Source organism: Chelonoidis abingdonii, chromosome 15 (genome assembly GCF_003597395.2).
Source record: "Chelonoidis abingdonii isolate Lonesome George chromosome 15, CheloAbing_2.0, whole genome shotgun sequence".
Taxonomy (NCBI): domain Eukaryota; kingdom Metazoa; phylum Chordata; order Testudines; family Testudinidae; genus Chelonoidis; species Chelonoidis abingdonii.
Window position 1 is genome coordinate 54,443,980 of NC_133783.1, and position 19,118 is coordinate 54,463,097.

Below are 19,118 nucleotides of genomic sequence, written 5' to 3' on the forward strand. Positions count from 1 at the left end.
TGGCACTGGAGCCTGAAACAGGTGCCAGTGGGAGGCATCCCCCAGTCGGATTCGTGCTGCAGTTCAGCATCACCACGCGCCTTTGCTAGCTTCAGGGCTTGTGACTAAGAGCGTGGGAAGTGCAATGCAAAAAGGCAGGGCAGGGAAACAGGCGAACCCTTCCCACACACCCCGCACTGTCAACAAGCTGCTCCCGGCTGCCAGAGCCTCTCAGGCCAGGCCCACTGCGGGCGGCGCGCCAGCACTAGCCCCGCCTCCCTCCGGGCGGAGGCGGCTTGGCTGTCTGCGGCGGCCATCTTTGTTGATGTGTCAGCTCTTAGCTGCGCCCGGGAGCCGCCGCAGGAGGAGGAAAAAGGGGGTCCCGGTCGTGGCCATGGAGGAGTTGCTGCCGCCGCCGCTGCTGCTGCCGTCCTGGCTCCCACCCTCCTAACCACTGGTAAGAGGCCGCTGGCTGGGGCTGGGGAGGCTTTGGTAATAATCAGTGGGACTGGGGCAGGGAGGGTTGAAATGTAGGTTGGCTCGGTGCATTTCAGCCCCCTGTCTCTCCGTAGGGGGCCGGCCCTGCCTGATCGCTGCACCCCACATTGTACTTGCCTCGCTAGCTCATCTCCCTAGTTGGCTGCTGGAGAGTTTTAATCCCTGATGTTTAGGGCACTGTCCCCCTCCCGCCCCCTTGCAGGAAGTGTTCGCTGGGGATGCCTGGTGTGGGCAAGGGGGATGTTTTATGGTTCTCCAGCTTCTCTTGTGTGAGGATCTCGCAGCGCTTCATTAACGGGCTGGGTGTTGAAGTTCCCCTCTGCCTGGGAGTTAGGGAAACCTGATTACAGCAGCTGATCCAGGGACGCATACAAATAGAGGTCACACAGTGACTGAGGAAGAGGGAACCCAGGCGTCCTGACTTTCTTGCTAGTCAGCATTCTAGAGATGCCTCTGTTAATGTTCTTGAATAGGATCGTCACCGATGATGCCGGTGTGCAGCTGCCTACGGGGTTGTCTCACAACTTCGTACTTTTATTTCCTTCTCCAAAGTACCTAAAGTTGTTAGGTAATAAAACCCTAAGGAGCTTTGATGTTTCTCTAAACACTGACAGCCAGAGCTTCCCTTAAATGTGCATTGAAAACTAATCATAAAATGGCAGGATTTAATTATTGCTTTAATAATAACAAAATATTAACTGGTTATTCTGTACAGTGGAAACTACAGCAGACAAAATTTACTTTGAGCTTTTGTGTGTGGTCTTTTCAGTTGCTGGTTGCTATGGGATTTCAGTGAATCTGTTACAAAGGAATCCAGGTAGCTGTGGTTGGAGTGATATCAGTAACTTGTGGCCTCTGTGGGCCAGGGTCAAGTTTAGGAGAGGGGAAAAAAGCAAAATGAAATTGAATACAAGGAGGTTAAAGTCCTGACTAGGCAGCTTCATACCATTTCCTCATTCAGAAGCTTTAAATTGTATAGCTCCTGCTGTGTATTGTCTGATTTCCCCGCCCCCCCCCATTTGTCTTTTTTTCCTTCTGTGGAAAATGTTGATTATATTTTTACTGTTCTAATGCATAGAGTGTACAAAGCCTTCCCACTTCCCATTGTTTCTGCATTTGGAGCTTCTATTATACAATTGCAGTTTTTGTGGTAAAACTATGTGAAGGCCATGGGATAGCTTACATGAAGAGATTTTTTTTTTTTTTTTTTTTTTTTACCTTGCAGGTTTACTGCAATACAATATAAAATTTCCACTTTTACTTATGATAGCTGTCTGAAGTTCCGAGTTTAAAAATGGGAGGTTTTATTGCAACACAGGCAAGAGGAAAAATTTTGCTTGCATAGTCCATATTTTTAGCTCTGATCCTGAGAAAGCAATCTACACGGGTGGACCCTTTAAACCCACACAGAGTTCCAGTAACGTCAGAGAGACATTGTGAAGACCTGGGCAGGTTACTTTGTGGATTGATTTTACGCATGAAGATCCCAATCTGCCCTTTTCTTTATTTTTAATACGGTACTCTTGTTTTTATTGTCTCGTTTACTTTTTCTTATAGTAGAATTTCCTTTATGAAAGGTAAAATAATAGTATAATACTAATAATGCAGCTCTCATTACAAAAATCCCAGAGTGTTTCATAATATCAAATTTAGAGATGCTAACTTTAAAGGGACATTATCCAGGTGAAATCTAGTTGGCTTTATAAAAATAAAATTTTTTTAAAAAAGTAGTTTCATTTCCTTTGAGTCTTCTTTGCTAACTTCTGGAATAGAATACAGTCACATTTTCCTGCTTTATTTTAAAAAACAATGTATATTTCTGCACTGTTGCTCTTTGGAAGACCGTGAACAAGGGAAACTGATAAACTGACTATACAGGGGGAACAGTGAAACTGGCTATACAGAAGTGTGGACAAGTGTGCACTCAGTAGTTGCTTTTAAAATGTAAAATCTCATGCGCTCGTGGGAACTGGGATCTTGTTTTCTTGCATAGGTTCTTATAGTTCCTAACTCCTGGGAGCACATGAGATTTATATTTTAAAAGTGAATTTTGTGTGCCCACTATACTACTCATCTTTAACAGACCTCTGTTAATGTATTTATCTTTAAAGCTTATTCATTCATCTGGGTCCCCTGAGCACTGATATTTTGGTCCCAGCCGCACTTTTAAAAGTTTGCAGGGGGGCCTTGTTATAATATAGTAATGCTCCAGCACAGTTAACACGTGAGTCTGACTGAGCAGTAAATATGGAACAGTACCATATTTCAACTGTTCTATAACTTTGGACTTGCAGGGTTGTAGCAACTTTTGGAAACTCCTTTTAATTAAAAACCCATTTTAGTACATACTGGCTTCAAGCCGTGACTTAGTACAATGGTTTTCAGCTTGTGGTCTGCACACCCTTGAGAGTCTGCAGACTATGTCTAAGATTTCCAAAGGGGTCTGCACCTCCGTTCAAAAATGTTTAGGGGTCTGCAAACGAAAAAAGGTTGAAAACCCACTGACTTAGCCAATCAGGATGCTACAGTGTTGTAACTAGCAATGGTAGTGGTGGTGGAGGGGTGAGCTCTCACATAGACAGGTTAGTAGGGACTAATTGGCACTTCAACAACTGAGTCATTCACCCCTGCCCAGAGCAGGTCTGGATGACATGGTATCTAAAATGCTGCTGCTGCAGCAAGGCTACACTAGGGCTGTTGCCAGTGGAGCTGGACTGTTTTCAGATGTGGGTGGCTGAACAGTATAGAAAAAACCAGATTTGGTTAGGAGTGTGTCAGTTTAGCTAGAAGGGTGCTAGGTCTTTTCTACACTGGAAAAATTAAGAAATATGTTTCTGCACTGCTGCAACTCCCCCAATGAAGGATTATTTATCTGATTGTCCCTCCCCTCCCTTTTGTATGCAAGCCCTTAGAGTTTAAAGGCTGTTTCCAAACCCTGTTTAAAGATTACTGTTTTGGGGCCTCAGGCCAACCCCCTTGTTAAGATTGTAGGATTCCCCCCCTCTCCCCCCCTGACAATTATGAATAGATCCACTTCGACCATCACATGTACACTAACCTTGGAACCAGATAGACTAAATATTAATAGACTCTGGTTGCCCAGTGACTTGCATTGTAATTGTAACAAATCCAGCCCCAATGGTAAACCTAAATATGTTAAAGTTTATCTTCAAGTTGAGCTGTGATTGGTTTCACTGCCAAAACATCAATCAGATCACAATATGAAGCCTTTGCAAGATATGGAGAAAAACTCAGAGGTACCTCAAAGGAATCATGTAAAAAATATACACTAAGGTAATGCACAAGTTGTTACACAAGCAAAGAAAACCCGGTTAAAGGAGCATATCTTGTTTTCCAGTTCCTTTAGAATGAGTTATAGTGCTTTGAAGATATATAATACTGAGTTTTGCACCTCAGCACTGAAATGGAGCACCCTGCAACCATTAAAAATATATATAATAGGATTAAAAACAATTAAATAAAAATGATAGTCTGATATTCTCAATTTCTTTGCTTTTATGTACACTGCCAGTCTACCCTTATCCCTCCCATCTGCTGAAGCTTAGTGCTCATAGCACAGTGAGGCCTTGTCTACACAGAGAGCTGTGTCAACTTATACTTGTGTTTAGAGCACTGTTACAGCCTTAATATACAGTAGACTTTTCCATTCCTGTTACAGACAGAATTGTGCCCTGATCATGGTTACAATCATCTTTGACTTTCCCTGTGTAGACAGGTAGCCTGTATCACAGTTTGGTTCTACCTCCATGAGCCAAGTAAATGATGTTTGGAGTAACATGATTAGGACTAGTGTCTTATGGTAGCAAATTTTGAGAAATCTCCTACTTTTGCCCTACCACTGAAGGGAGTGCTAGTGTAGACGGAGCTCAGGTGGTTTTACTGCCAATTTGCCTAGACCTGTGCTGTCTAAATAGTAATAATGGTCATAAACTACTTAAGATCTTTAAAACACAGATTTTAAACATGGTTTAGTTGAAGCCAAACCATGTTAGAAACCATCTTATCTGTAATCATGTTGAGCTCAAATACTTTTCCTTAATGGTGCTTAAATACATGTATACCAGCACAGAGAGGCATATTCTACTCCTGTTGCATGCATGGAATATATCATTCTTATCTTATTTAGTACACAGAACTAAACTACAGCTTTATTTTACATGGAGTCTTTCATACATACTCTGTTCTGAAACAATGGGATGGAACTTAGTACAGGATTGCTGCCTTTATATTTGAAATCAGCAAAGGGAACGCTGCCAAGTGGGACAAACTAGCTGTCCTGGAAAGAATTGCATGCAGTACAAGAGGTGGCAGAAACAATTCTTTATTTTAAACACACAAGTTCTCAGACTGCTGTTTCTGGACCAGTGACTGGCAGCTAGTTGATCACAGGGAGATGCCTCTTTATCTTGTTTTGAGCTTTTAAATTCCATTAAAACATCACTAAAATACATTAAAGACTTTCCCCTTATTATCCTTCTGTATGAGCAATCGCTGCAATTGCCACAGGGATGTTACACAATTAGGGCTAGGAATAAGTGGTCCATGCAGTTTTTGAGTGAGCAGAGGAAGTGGTCCATGTGGTTATAAATGGGAAAGAATAATTATGGGGAAATTTTGCACCAAAAAAATAAAAATTCTATGCACAATACAGTATTTTAAAATTTTGCATATTTTATTTGTCCAAATAACACTATATAATCATTCCAGTTTCAATTATTGTTATAATTTATTTAAAAATAAAATCAGCAACTATGTCTGTAACAATACAGACACACAAAAAATTTGTCCCCCCGGAGTAAAGAGTTAAAGAAACCCATAGAACAACCCAGTTTCTGTTTCTCTGCCACCTCTCCCCCGGAGTGCAGCTTGGGGACCGGACACTTGCACCCCTCTTGTCTCAGAGTCCAGTGGTGGGGTCCCACCCCACTCAGACACTCACACACCCCCAAAGCCCACCTGTGAGCCCCTTCTCCCCAGCCCAGATACTTGCATGCACTTCCTACACCCCTAGAGCCCAGGGAGCCAGAGGGAGAAACAGCCTGATGCTGGGTCTCAGGCTTGTGTGCAGATTCCTGCACGCTGCCTCCTTCCTTCAGGGCATGCCAGGAACTGCAGCTGCCCAGAACCCTTGTAGCTCTTACCCCGTCCCTCTGGCAGTGTCTTCTATTTGTGAGCTGGGGAGCTGGGCTCTGCCACGTCCAGTGGCCCTTAGTGGCAGCCATCCCGCCAGCAGCTCATTTCCGGAGTTGAGGGAGTAAATTCTGTACAGAACATTAATTTCTGTGCAAATTCTGCATTGTGCAGTGGCACAGAATTCCCCCAGCAGTAAAAGGAGGAGTGCATGAGACTCTCTGTATTATTAAGCTGTCGATGCTACAAAATAATTGGTCTGTCTAGAGCTTTATAATTTAATGAAGTTCTCAGTCAGAAATGGCTGGCTCAATCATATCTATAATAAAATATTATGCATTATTAGGTTAGCATATTTTATTATGTCTAGTATGTTTGGAGTTCATTATATTGCTATAGAGCTCACTATTGTGATATCATTGGTAGCTGCATAATTTGGGTCACAGCAACTGATCTGCACTAACAGTGTTACTGAGTAGGGTTTTGTGCTTGTTTTGTAAAGGGCGGAAGTGTGTGTGTGGGAGGAGGGAGGGAGGGAGAATCTTGAACCTATAAGGGAAATTTTAGACTGAGAGAACGTAATTTCCCCAAGATGACAATTGGCTAGAACCCTAGGAATCTGTGCTGCTAAAAAGGCAGTTACTACCATAACTTACATGAATGATTCTAGAGAGATACCTATCTTACCAACCAAAATCAGTGTTGAGACTGGAGCAGATGCAAAAGTGCATGATTTTGCTGCTGAAAACATGCAGAAAATTGAGCCATCGAGTTGATGGGAGTTGCTGGCCAGTCCAGATGCAGAGTTTGTTGATATGATCGTTAACAATATTTGGTCCTGCCATGAGGGCAGGGGACTGGACTTGATGACTTCTTGAGGTCCCTTCCAGTCCTAGAATCTATGAATCTATGAACAAGGTTACTGAAGCCAGTCTAACTCTTGAGAAGCCAGTTGGCAATCGAGCATAACTCTCCTTGACTCTGTCAAGTTGCTTACACTTCTGTAACCTCATTGCTGTTTGGTGTCTATCACTGCTGCAACCACAATGAGGCCTATACGAGTCACTGATTCAATTCCATCTTATCTGAAAGTATCCCTTTTTACTTCCCTTTTCTTGACTATTGCACAGTCCTTTGCCCTGGCCTCTCTGCGTCCCATCTCTCCAGATTCCACCTGCCCTTTCACATGTACCAAAACCCCCATGATTATATGAGCATCATCTTCAAACAGCACCCACAGGCCCAATATTTATTTAAGGATCTGATTCCAACCCTCCCATTGTTGTTAAAATCCTCCATAGACTTGCTGTAACTGACTTCATGGACCTTTGTTTCTTCTTTGAACTTCTAGCAGCAGTCTCTTCTCTGTCAATTCTGCACATGCTCTGACCATAATTGTGAACTCTATAACATATATGTATAACTAGCAGCAAGCATACTAGAGAGAGAATAAAATATGTTAACTTAATAGTGCACAATATTAATTATAGCCATAACTGATGGACCTGTATGAGAGGCTGCTCCTCTGTATTTCTTGTCACGTAGAACACAATTTCTTTATTTCTCCAGTCAATTGATTCCTCATCTCCTTATGAATCTTGGTTAAAAACACATTTTTCTCCCTTGCTTTTACCACTTAAATTCTCTCTCTCTTACCTCTGGTAATATTGTTTAATTCAATAAAGTGTGTTGAGATGCAGCTTGTATGAAAAAAGAACAGACTAACACGGCTGCTACCCTGAAGCTTGTGTGAAAGACATCATGCAAATTAAAGATGTGATGTATTATTGACTTGGAAATCGAACAGGAAGTCTAGTTGTCTTGATCTATGCCATCAACATAAAACAGTAACTGAAGATATCCTGTTCTATTAAAAAACAACCCCCCACCCCCAACTGGTGGGACTACTGAAGTACAAAGATGTGTTCAGTCCTTTTACTTTCAGCTGAGTGGATGCTTTGAGATTTGCAGTAATAGTGTAGCTGTCTTATAGTCCAAGCTGCAAGAGCTCTCTGTTCAATTTTAATTGTTAGACTGTAGTACGTGTACAGTACATGTGTCATAAAGCCTGCTCTGATGACAAATGCATATCTACACATTTCATAGACACTGATTCGACATGCTGACTTGTTTCTTCTCCTAATTAAATAATTATAGTTAGTCCATGAGACTCATGGTTTTAAATTAAAGTTTGATTTTTTTACCACAAATCACATAATTATATAAAAACTCAGAATATTTTGTAATATCAAATCATTAATCCTTTAATACTACCCTAGTGTAAAACTACTACTGTGTGATGAAGTGTAGACCATGCCACATTGCATCAACATCATGTGGGTTTGTTTTTCTAATAGTTAGTAACTAAGTACAATAGATTGAATTAGTACAAAGTGACAGTTGTAATTACAAGTTTCCTTGTTTCTATCAGTTGTCAGATCCTTGATAATATTTTAATGCTGTTTTTGTGTATTGTAGTAGAATAACTTTTTAAAGGATAGTGGAAAATATATTTTTAATCTTACAATAGCCTTTCTAATGTGTTGATAACAGGATGGTGTAAAGGACTTGAAATGATATTCGGTACTATGGTATTACTAGGAGAAAATTTCTGCATAGAGCTAATTTATCTGAACAGTTATGGGCTTGCTAATAATACTTAGTGCTGTTAATGAAGGTCTTTGCACATAATCATTTCCAGTCTTATTTTGAATTTGCTAGCTACTGTGTATGTTCATCAAGAAAATTCTAAACAATCTTATACACTCTGAATACTTTCTGTCCAATTAATCTTAACAACTAACACTCTCCCCCCCAATAAACAAATCCTTCACCCATTTCTGTATTATGCCTGGTCTACACTGGGGGTCTGTGTGTGCGGTTGGGGGGAGTGGAATCGATCTAAGTTGTGCAATTTCAGCTACGTGAATAATGTCGCTGAAGTCAACATACTTAGATTGACTTAGCGTGTTGCCTTCACCACGGTGGATCGACTGCTGCCGCTCCCCCGTTGACTCTGCCTGCGCCTTGTGGCGATGGAGTACAGGAGTCGACGGAAGAGTGCTTGAGGGTTGATTTATCGCATCTAGATTAGATGCGATAAATTGATCCTTGCTGGATTGATCGCTGCCTGCCAATCCGGCTGGTAGTGTAGACATACCCTTACAAAGACTAAATTATCTTGTCATTTTTTTTTTTTGTATTTCCATTTGGAGTAGGGGGTTGATTGCTCAGAATCCTTGAACACAGAAACAGCTTTATAAATAAATTATCCTGTAGATACTTATACGCAGCTTTTATTTTTGGAGGAGTTGGAAACTACATTGATAGATTTTCGTGGTGATGGAAGCTGTAGTGTAGACAGGTCGTAGGAGCTGGATGATCTGATGTGGTAAATACCTGAACCTTGTCTACCCTGCAACATCCACTCTAGATTGTACTGCAGCAGAAAATGCGTACAAATGTTCCCAGTGTAACTAAGATCACTGTTTCATTAGCTTTAACAATTGTTTCCTTGGCAGAAAAGTGCTTCTATGTAGGGGGCCCATTTGTGCAGATCATCTTGCAAGATTGAGGCCTGCTATCAGAAAGGAAGAAATGAGTGAAGGTAGCAAATGATAGGAAAAAAGAAGATGGGAGAAAAGTAAAGGGTTAGTTATAGCAATAAGACCAGTTACTCAGTTTAGGCATGTGTACATCATAATGGGGCAAAAAAGAATTAAAAAAATAATTTATAACTGGCTTTTGTTGCAGACATCACAGTGAAGGATAATTTTAAGGAGAGTGCAGGTTCATATAGACTTATAAAACTGACATTTTAACATGAGTTTTGGAAAATTAAGTCAGTAAATGTACAGATAAAATATTTTCTTAGTGGAACAATATCTTGATAATATTCAAAGTGCAGCTTGCAGACATAGATAAACCACATTCCATTTTAACGAAAAGAGGTTGAATTTCAGCTGAGGATGCATTTGGAATCTTGTGGCCTGACTTCCAGAGGTACCGAGCAACCATAACACACCGTGAAGTCAATGGGAGCACCGGGTGCTTAGTACTTTTGAAAATCAGGCCACTTAGTTCTTTTCTCTAATTAACAAAGGTGACATTGTTTTGTTTATAACAGGTGGAGCAGAATAAGTCAAACACATCTGGTATGCTTTACAGCAATCCTTAATTTTGTGGGTGGAGTTCTCTCTCTTTTTTTCATTTGGATTAGGAAACTGTGTTGCAACACTATATGACCTGTAACCACGAGTTTTCAAAGTAAGGGCAGTAATGCATGCAGTTTACTCATAGAAATAGAAGTCATATTGCTTATATTTGCTAATGGAAGAGTCAAGAAAAGCCATGGATTCTTTTTGGACCAGTTGCCCACAGATGAGTTCCTGTAAGAGTGAAACCAGTGACAATTGGCTTCAACTGCTTTGAAGAGTGTACTAGTCCTGCAGTACTGTGTCAGAAGCAATGACGCTGCAAAAATATAGAGACAAGTATTTTAAAGTGTGGTGAACTGTACCATAGCCTACACATAATGCAGCTGATTTTCCTTCTTGATTCAAGTTTGCCATCTGGCTTCAGGACCAGCTTCTGTAAGTCCCATCCAAAGCAGAATTTTACCATTAATTTTACATCACAAGCCTGCATTAAAGAATGAGTAACTTTAATTTTTTGTTGGTATGTTACTTGATATGTAGAGATTCCCAAGTATATCTAATAAAAGAAATCATGCAACCCACGCTCCAAGAGGGACTCTGACTTCTGTTCCTCAGCTCAGAAAGGCTAGGTCTAGGCTAGAAATTCTTTATACTTCCTTTCACCACTGTTGCAGCTCTGCCAGTAATAGTAACAGCTGGAAGCACTAGCAAGGACCAGGCACATATCTTTTAACCACCTTCTTGTCTAACCACTAAGAGCTGATGATATACTTTTTTGTACTTTATCCCAGTAGCTTGTTTTCTTTTCCATATGAGAATGGCTATATCAATATAAAAGTGTTTTTTATGTGAAAACTACATCCATGCTGGGGCGAGGGCGGGGAGGTTTGTACCAGTTTAAGTGCCCTGGTGTACTTAAAGTGCTACAACTCATGTGGTTAGAGAACTGTGTTCTGGATTCAGCTTCAACAATACACCTCTACCTTGATATAACGCTGTCCTCGGGAGCCAAAAGATCTTACTGCGTTATAGGTGAAACTGCGTTATATTGAACTTGCTTTCATCCACCAGTGTGTGCAGCCCCGCCCATCTCGGAGCACTGGTTTACCATGTTATATCTGAATTTGTGTTACATCGGGTCATGTTATATCGGGGTAGAGGTGTGTTTGAATGATATGCAGGTGCCATACACCTAACATCTTTGAGTACCATTCAAGATTCCCGTAAGCAGCATGAAGATGCTATTCTTTCCCTCTTGGCGATATGGGAAAAGGTAAATAACAATAACCTTATTATTGGGTTCTGCTGGCCATGTGTGCTGATGGGCAGTCTGCCTGAGCGAGTGTTATGCAGACCAAATGAGCATTACTGGAGTTGGAGGAGCAAGTGGACCTGACTTTATGGGGTTCCTTGCACAGAAAGGAGAGAGAGTCTGCACCATGTAGAGCAGGCAACCAGTTCTTTGCTGTGGGGAAGACAGCTGCCCCACAGTCCTTGCCACTAATAATAGAGAAAGAGAAGAAAAAGTAGATCTTTCTTCCACTCATCAGTAGGAGGGAGAGGAAGAGAAAAACAGATGCCAATAGAGGGGAATGACCCTACCAATCAGGAGGGAGAGACGATGAATAGTCCCCTCTCCCAGAGACCAGCAGAGCAAGCTACACGTTAATTTACTTTTATCTATTTTATGTGCAATTGAAGTTTAAAAAAAATCTTATAGTCTGTCCTCTTGATTGGCAATATGGAGGATTAGTGGAAGTTGCAGAGCATTTGAAGGATTACTGCTTAGAGGTGGTTTCTTCTATATTCTATGATGATTTTTAAGGGAATCGACCTTGACAAAATGCACAGTTTAAAAGTCACAGCAGTAGGTTGTTGGTCAACACAGGTTTTGAGAAGGGACTATGAATATAAACAAAGGATCTAAATAGTTTAAGGACTTTGCTGTTTAAAAGTGGAGGGTATAAATGAGTCCTTCTGAAGAAATCTTAAGATAAGGTCTGGTCTGTGCAGTTACCATTGCAAGTTAAAGTTGAATCTCTCACAGCCTAGTATGTCATGCATTATTTTGGTTCTAGAATAATAAGTTAATCAGAAGTTTAATTTGAAAATGTGTTAAATAAATGCTTTCTGCATCCTCTAGTTTTCAGTGAGTGAATTTCCTTAAGCTTATTATTATTTTCGGCAGACTTGAAAAATATTTTTTAGTTCAGATACTGACATTTAACATGTGATCACAGATACTTTCCTCATGTAGTAATTCAGCATGATAAACTTATTACTATGATCCGTCACATGGTTGTGCAAGCATAAACTTACTCTTGTGCTCTTCCTTATGATTTAATTTCTCACTACAAAATAACATTAAAAATCAGTGTCTGATAGACGTATAAAAAAACCACCAAATCCTTTGCTTATTGCATTTCTTAAAGTGAAGTTAACAGGGTGCTGTATAGTTGGTTGTCAGTTTGCAAGAGTATGGGAGTGAACCTTGGATAAGAATCAAAGTTGAATAATTGCCATGGGGTAGATCAGACATAAATGGATAAACAAGTTAAGGGTTTAATTCTGCAGACCAGTAGGGCTACCAACATGAGAGACTTTGCAGATCGGGTCCATACTGTGGGAATCAGGCCACTACTGTGTTAAATGATTCCAATAAATATATTAAACTTTTAAAAAAAGTCCCAAGTGGATTTGAGGGCACTTCAAGCTCAGCAGAAGTGCTCTGGGTCAGACAAAAGACTAGCGGAAAACTAAATATTTTTACTTAAGTATTTTCTAAATTGACACCTTCAACTTGAAATGATATTATCTGAAATTTTATACTTGGTAAAGGCCATGGTCCTGCAAATGCAGAGATGCTTAACTTTAAAGATATTGATAGTCTAGTTAACTGTGGAAGCAGGGCCATAGTTACAACACACCTCTAAGATTATGGACACTGAAAGACACTAGCAATACAGTTTCAGTTTGTGCATTTGATAGTATTTTGTGTATCATCAGCTACACAGTTTTCCCATTTATATAATCTGTTTCTTGCTTGCTGAAAAGACCATGATAAACATTAAAGGGGGCGCTGAAAAACCCTTTAACTTTTTTTAAAAGAGACTTAAAAAAATATTCAGCATACATTCTGCAAAAGGCAAAAAATGCATTATTTAAATATTTATTTCCAAAATATTTAAATTGACAGTTTTCCGGCTTTTAAAAGTTTTCCAGCTGAAGATCAAAACATGACCCAAAGATTTTAAACCAGTTTACTCTGAATATTGTGATAAATGCTGAATCTTAAGAGGCTACGTAAGTGGTAATCATAACATTAGTCTGTATTTTTAAGATCCAATTTAAAAGGAAATAATGAAAAACAAGGTTCCTCTTCATCAACCTTCAGAGCAGAATTAATAATACACATCCTTCAGCTTTCTAAGACCTTGTCAGTGGCTAGATCCATCTTCCCTCCACCTACTTCCAGGTCTGCTTTCCCCCTAACATTCCTACAGCAGAGTGTGTCATGCACACCAAAAAAGTGTTTCTCGTTTTAGCAAACAGTACAGAACTTATAAATGTAGACATGATTCTTGTCTCGTGGGTGTGCATTGCTGTGTATATTGAAAAATTCAGTCCTGCATCGTCTCGTTGAACTGTCTCCATGCAATGGTCTCCTCTCCCCTCTCCCCCCACTGTGCAGCTCCTTTGCAAACCACGTTTGTTTATCTCCACCGTCCATGCTGCTTAACCCCGTATGGGCTGCGGCACAGAGGCAAAAGTGCTGGGAGGATATGCATGGAAAATGAAATGTTGAGACAATGCACTTTGGAATGCCCTACTCTGTAGAGAGCTGGGAGGAAGGAGAACTGGTCATACTAGTGGTATAGGCATGCTTGCAGGGTTCTGCCAGAACACCGAAGTTTCATGGACTAGTTACAGGATCTCGGTATCTGGCAAAGTCAAAACAAGGTTAGCTGCCTTGGTTACTAATAGACTATTAATCATGTCGTGTGCTGACGCCAGCTAGAGATTAACCACGCCACTTGCTTTCACAATATGTTAATAAATGCCACCTCTATAGCGATTGATAAAATATTTTATCTTGTCATAAGTTTGTGTCAGTGTGCCATTTTTCCATAATCACGCTGACATCTGATAACCTACATTAGGGCACAGTAGACAGCATCATAGATATCAGCCAAAATGTCAGGTTTGTTTTCAGAAAACTGCTACTGCTAGGCTAAGTTTTATTGAAATTTTACAAGCTGCATCATTACCAACATACTTTAGTTGACAAAATGATGACTATCTCTTTCCTTAATTTACAAGACATGTAGCAAGTAATTGCTTCAATAATTGAAAGAATATCTGGTGTATTCTGCTGTATACATGTTCAAATTTGTTGCCTTGTTCTATTCATTTGCAAAGGCTATTTTACATAAATATCAAAATAGAGGTGGGATGGCCATCCATGCTTATGTAAACATATTGGATGGAAGTTTCTGATATGAAGCTCAGCAGTGTAATGATGAAAAATGTTGGCATTTGTTTCCATTTAAATGTTAGCAGTTGAAATGAAAAAATTAGTTACCACATCCTATTGAGATGAATTTCAACCCCACTCTTGTCCCAAATTCAGTCTGTATATAAACTTAAAAGGATGAAGGTTCAGTACAGTCTTCACTATCAGGAAGGCTAGAAACATTTGTATTTTTTAATGTTCTGTTTTGGGAAACAAATTTGCAGGAAACCCTAAAATGTCAGAATCTGCTGGTTTTTCTCCTTTAGCGTGTTTGTGTTTGTCTCTGTATAGTTTCCCTCTGTTTAATTGTCGTTAAACATACACATTACCCATGGTTACCATTATTCCTGGGGGAATTCTGCGCCACTGCGCATGTGCAGAATTTTTCCCCTGCAGATTTCTTTGCTTCCCCGCAGAAAATTGACTTTCTGATGGGGAAGCAAAAGGAAGCTACAAGAATGATCGTACAACCCTTCCCAGCAGTATGTTTTGGGTGACCAGGGCAGCCAGCAGAAAGGTAAATCACTTTGGGACAGGAGGCAGGACTGGGCAAGACCTGACTGGTAGCTCGTATCCTGCGCCATGCTCATGTGCTAGTCCTGGCTGGGTTGAGGAGGACGGGACTTCCTCTTCCCCTGCACGGCATCTGGGACTATGTCAGACCCACCCCCAGATTTCTCCCCCGGCTGTAGGAAGCTCTGCAAACTGCCTCCCTCTCCCTGCACTTCCTACGCCCATTGCCCCTCTGCTGCAGGCGGAGGGATCACTGTAGAGGGAGTTGCTCCCCCATCCGCCCTACCCCCATGCATCCAGACTCCCTCATACCCAGACCGCCTTGCTGAGCCTCACTCCCCCTGCACCCAGAACCCCCCTTAAAAAACCCCTTTCCCCCTGCACCTGGACCACCCCAACAAGCCAGCTGGATTCCCACCCTACTGAGCCCCAACCATCTGCACCCCCACTGAGCCCCATTCCACCAGCATCTGAGCTCCCCACATCCAAACCATCACCTGCTGAGCCCCAACCACCTTCACCTGGACTCTCCTGCGGAGTCCAATTACCATTGCACCCAAAACCCCCAACAAGTCCCTGTGCATCCAGATCCCCCTCACACACACCCAGATCCCCCACTGAGCTGCCCGCATCCAGATTGCCCCACACATAGCCCTCTCAACCTATCCCTGGACCCCCCCACACTAAGCCCCTCTTCGCTTGGATCCTGCCTGCCCATGCCTGGTGCACCTGGCATCGAGGGGCAGGCCCCTGAGGTGTTTCTGGGGCAGTCCTTGCACTGTGCCAGGGTTGGGTGCAGCCTCACTGCTGAGTCTGTGTCCCACGCGGGAGCTGCACAGTGATCTCCCACCTCTGTGCAGCCAGTGTCCTGCGCTCTCTAATGCTATGCTGGAGCCTCCACATTTATTTAACAAATAAAATGTGCAGGATTTTGAAATCCTATGTGCAGAATTTTAATTTTTTTTGGCACAGAATGCCCTCAGGAGTATACCATGAGGCACGGAATATGAGACCAAAGTTATGTGCCAAGATGGTGGTATTTTGTTGCTCTTATTAACAAAATGGATATTATTAGTGTCTCTCTTGCTTCCATTTTTTTTGTAAAATAAGGTCACAAACTAATGTTAAAAGAAAGTGACCCCATCAAGAAAATGAGAATCTAGAGAACCAGTGTGTGTGTCAGGAAAGCTGTAGTAGCTGGAGAGTGGATATTACTTGTTAAAGCATTGTGGTGTTTTCACGTGAGGGTGTGTGTGTGTGCGCGTTGACCCTGCACGTGTGTGCTGAATGCACTAAATAGCAGATATCATTAGGAACACAAATTATTCTAAACCTTTTCTGTTATTTTTACATAACTAAAAGCAAGAAAATAAAATAAGAAAAATGGAAAAGAAATTCAGTTTGAACCGACACTAAATTCAAAAAAATTTCAGTTAAATGAAGAAGTTGACAAATTTCTGGACATACTAAATGGTTTATTTGACCCGAAATGAAAAATCAAATAAAATGAGGGGTTAGATTCACAAAAGTGGTGGGACTGCCAGTGCTTAGGGCACTCACCTGGGATATGGGAGATGCAAGTTCAGGTCTTCCATCCCCCTGCCTGATGTGGAGCAGAGATTTGAACTTGGGGGTATGTCTACACTGCAGAAAACAAAAAGAAAAAAGCCCTGGTAGCAAATTTCAGAGCCTTGGTCTGCAGACTTGGGCTTGCACTCTGGTGCTAAAAATAGCAGTGTAGATGTTCCCACTTGGGCTCTGAGATGACCCCCCTCACCAGGATCCAGAGCCTGAACGAGAATGTCTTAACATTTGCTATTTTTAGCCCTATAGTGCAAGGCCTGCAAGCCTGAGTCTATAGACCTGGGTTCTGAGACTCACTCACTCCTTTTTTAATTGAATTGATTTTTTTTTTTCCAGTGTAGATGTATCCACGGTTTCATACACTGCAGAAGAGTTCTTTAGCCACTGGGCTGTAGAATATTCTGATGTGGGGCCTCACTCTCTCCTGTTGAAGGTGTTCCATTTTGTATAAAATACATGATTAATCATTGGGCCAGAGAAAGTGACTCAGTTGCCTGATGGTTAGGGCACTAATCTGGAAGGTAGGAGACCCAAGTTCATATCCCTTCTCCAGTGACTGACTGACTATCTGTTCTCTCTCTCTCTCTCTCTCTCTCTGCAACAGCTTCAATAGGAGAGATTGAAAGAACCCAGGCATCCCACATGCTGGGTAAGTGCCCTAACCACTGGGCTAAAAATTATAAGTCAGTCGGGGCAGCAACACCACTTTCTGTTTTGTGAATAGCATCTAAGTCCCCAAATCTAGTATTTAGCAAATTTGTATCAAATTCACAAATAGTTTCTAGTTGACTGAAACTGCATTTTTTTGGGGAGGGGAGACAAAAATGCAGTTTGTGTGAAAACTTGTTGCCAGTTCAAATCTGAGTACACCAGATTTTCTGAATACACAACGTAAAACAACATAAAATTGCCTCAGAAGTAAAACAATGATGACATATCCGTGCAGCCTTAGAGGTAGATTTTGTATTCAGATGCTGTAATGCAAGATTAATAGAAATGCAAGTGTGTTACTTTGAACACGTGGCTCTGATTCATGTTCTTTTTGTTATCTCAGAACAGAAAGCATTGATGTTGTCTAGCAAGATATTGCTTTCATAAAGCCAACTGTTGCACCATAAAGATGTTCCCCAGTGCAAAAGTGTGCTGAGAGAGACAGCTGAAACACATTTGTTTCTGGAGGTCATACTAAGATGTACACCAAAATGAAGAGTTCCATAGGTCTTGGGCTTTCTAACAGGTCACTTGCTGGTTTGAACTAGAATAAATGGTGGATACTCTGAAACTTAAAGTCTTTAAATCAACATTTGAGGACTTAAATAACTGAGTCAGAGGTTGTGGGCCTATTGCAGGGATGGGTGGGTGAGGTTCTGTGGCCTGTGATGTTCAGGAAGTCAGACGAGATGATCATGATGGTCCCTTCTGGTGTTAGTCTATAACTCTGAGACCTGGATCAAGGTGGGACAGTAAAACTCCTTATGTAGACTGTTATTTTGGTATGACTTCCTTTTTTAGGCCTGGTCTAAACTACCAAATTAGATTCACGCAAGGCGACTTATGTCAGCCTATTTGTACACATGTCTATGCTCAAATTTGTCACTCCCTGATGTAAACACCTTGCTACAGTGATGCAGTAACACCACCTCCCCAAACAGCGTTGAGCCATGGTCAACCTATTGAGGTCAATGTAATATGAGTGTGGACACTGTGTGACCTATGTCGACCATAACAGTCCTCCAGCAGTTGTCCCACAGTGCCTGACAGTGACCACTCTGGCCACAGTTGTGAACACCAAACCAGGGTCATGGAGATCAGAAGTCATCCCCCTCTCCTCCCACATGTTAATGTTTGTTTTTGAAATACTTTTTCCTGATTGCCCACCTAAGTGAATGCACTGTGCAGCTCTCCCTTGTTTTGAGCAACTAACCATGCCAGTTACATGTTCTAGATGTGCAGTTGCCTGGAGTAGACAGAGGTCCTGGGTCTGTGGAGAGACAAGACTGTGCAGACAGAGCTGCAGCCCAGTCACAGAAACGTGAACATCTGTGAAAAGATTGCACGGGGGATACTAGGGGAAGAGTACAACAGGAATCGGCCCCAGTGCTGTGTGAAAACAAAGGAGCTGCAGCAGGCACTTTTTCATAGTGCAGACTACGTGGTAATAGTGTCTTGTACGCCACCCCCATTCAGTTGTGACAGCACAGACTATTTTCTCGCCTGTTCCCGATGATTTTAATCTTCAGCAGCTTCAGCGCATTGCATCTTGCATTGAAAGTGACAAGAGGAATGTGTTTTGCGTCTCTTTTAAAGGGTCTAAAAAGTGAGTTGTCCTTTTTGAAAACAGCTGAAGTCTTCAGTATATCTTTCTCCTATGTGTTCTGTTTCTGTAACTTCCTGTTCTCCACAGGCTTCCCTATCCATGTTGCCCAGGCATCTGATGCTCTCCCTGGCATGCTCCTCCTCCGACAAATTGTCTCTGCCTGTCTCACTCTCCGCTCTCCTGTATGTTTTCCTCTTGTTGATGGCCGGGAGCTCCTGTGCAGCTGCTGGCTACCATCCCTGGGTGTTGTTCCTGTCTCCTCCTAGTAGAGACAGCTGGGCAGGTGGCTCCTCATTGTTTCCAACTGTATTTACATATTATAGTGGAAAGCATTAAGGGTGGCTATGGATCACAGACCTGATAAAGTTGATGGGTGTATTAAGCACCCTTAATTCAAGCTAAAAGA

General features: G+C 41.6%; 1 protein-coding gene across 6 annotated transcripts in view; it reads left to right on the forward strand.

Moving 5' to 3' along the window:
• The first annotated feature begins 281 nt into the window (after positions 1 to 281).
• The window catches only part of CCDC186 (coiled-coil domain containing 186), a 55,308-nt gene continuing 36,471 nt past the window's right edge, over positions 282 to 19,118 (forward strand). For 2 of the 6 annotated variants that reach the window (XM_032775159.2, XM_032775164.2), the window contains exon 1: positions 282 to 436. The gene's annotated coding sequence lies outside the window, so the exon portion shown is untranslated. The other 4 variants (XM_032775160.2, XM_032775162.2, XM_032775163.2 and 1 more) reach the window with 4 other exon arrangements.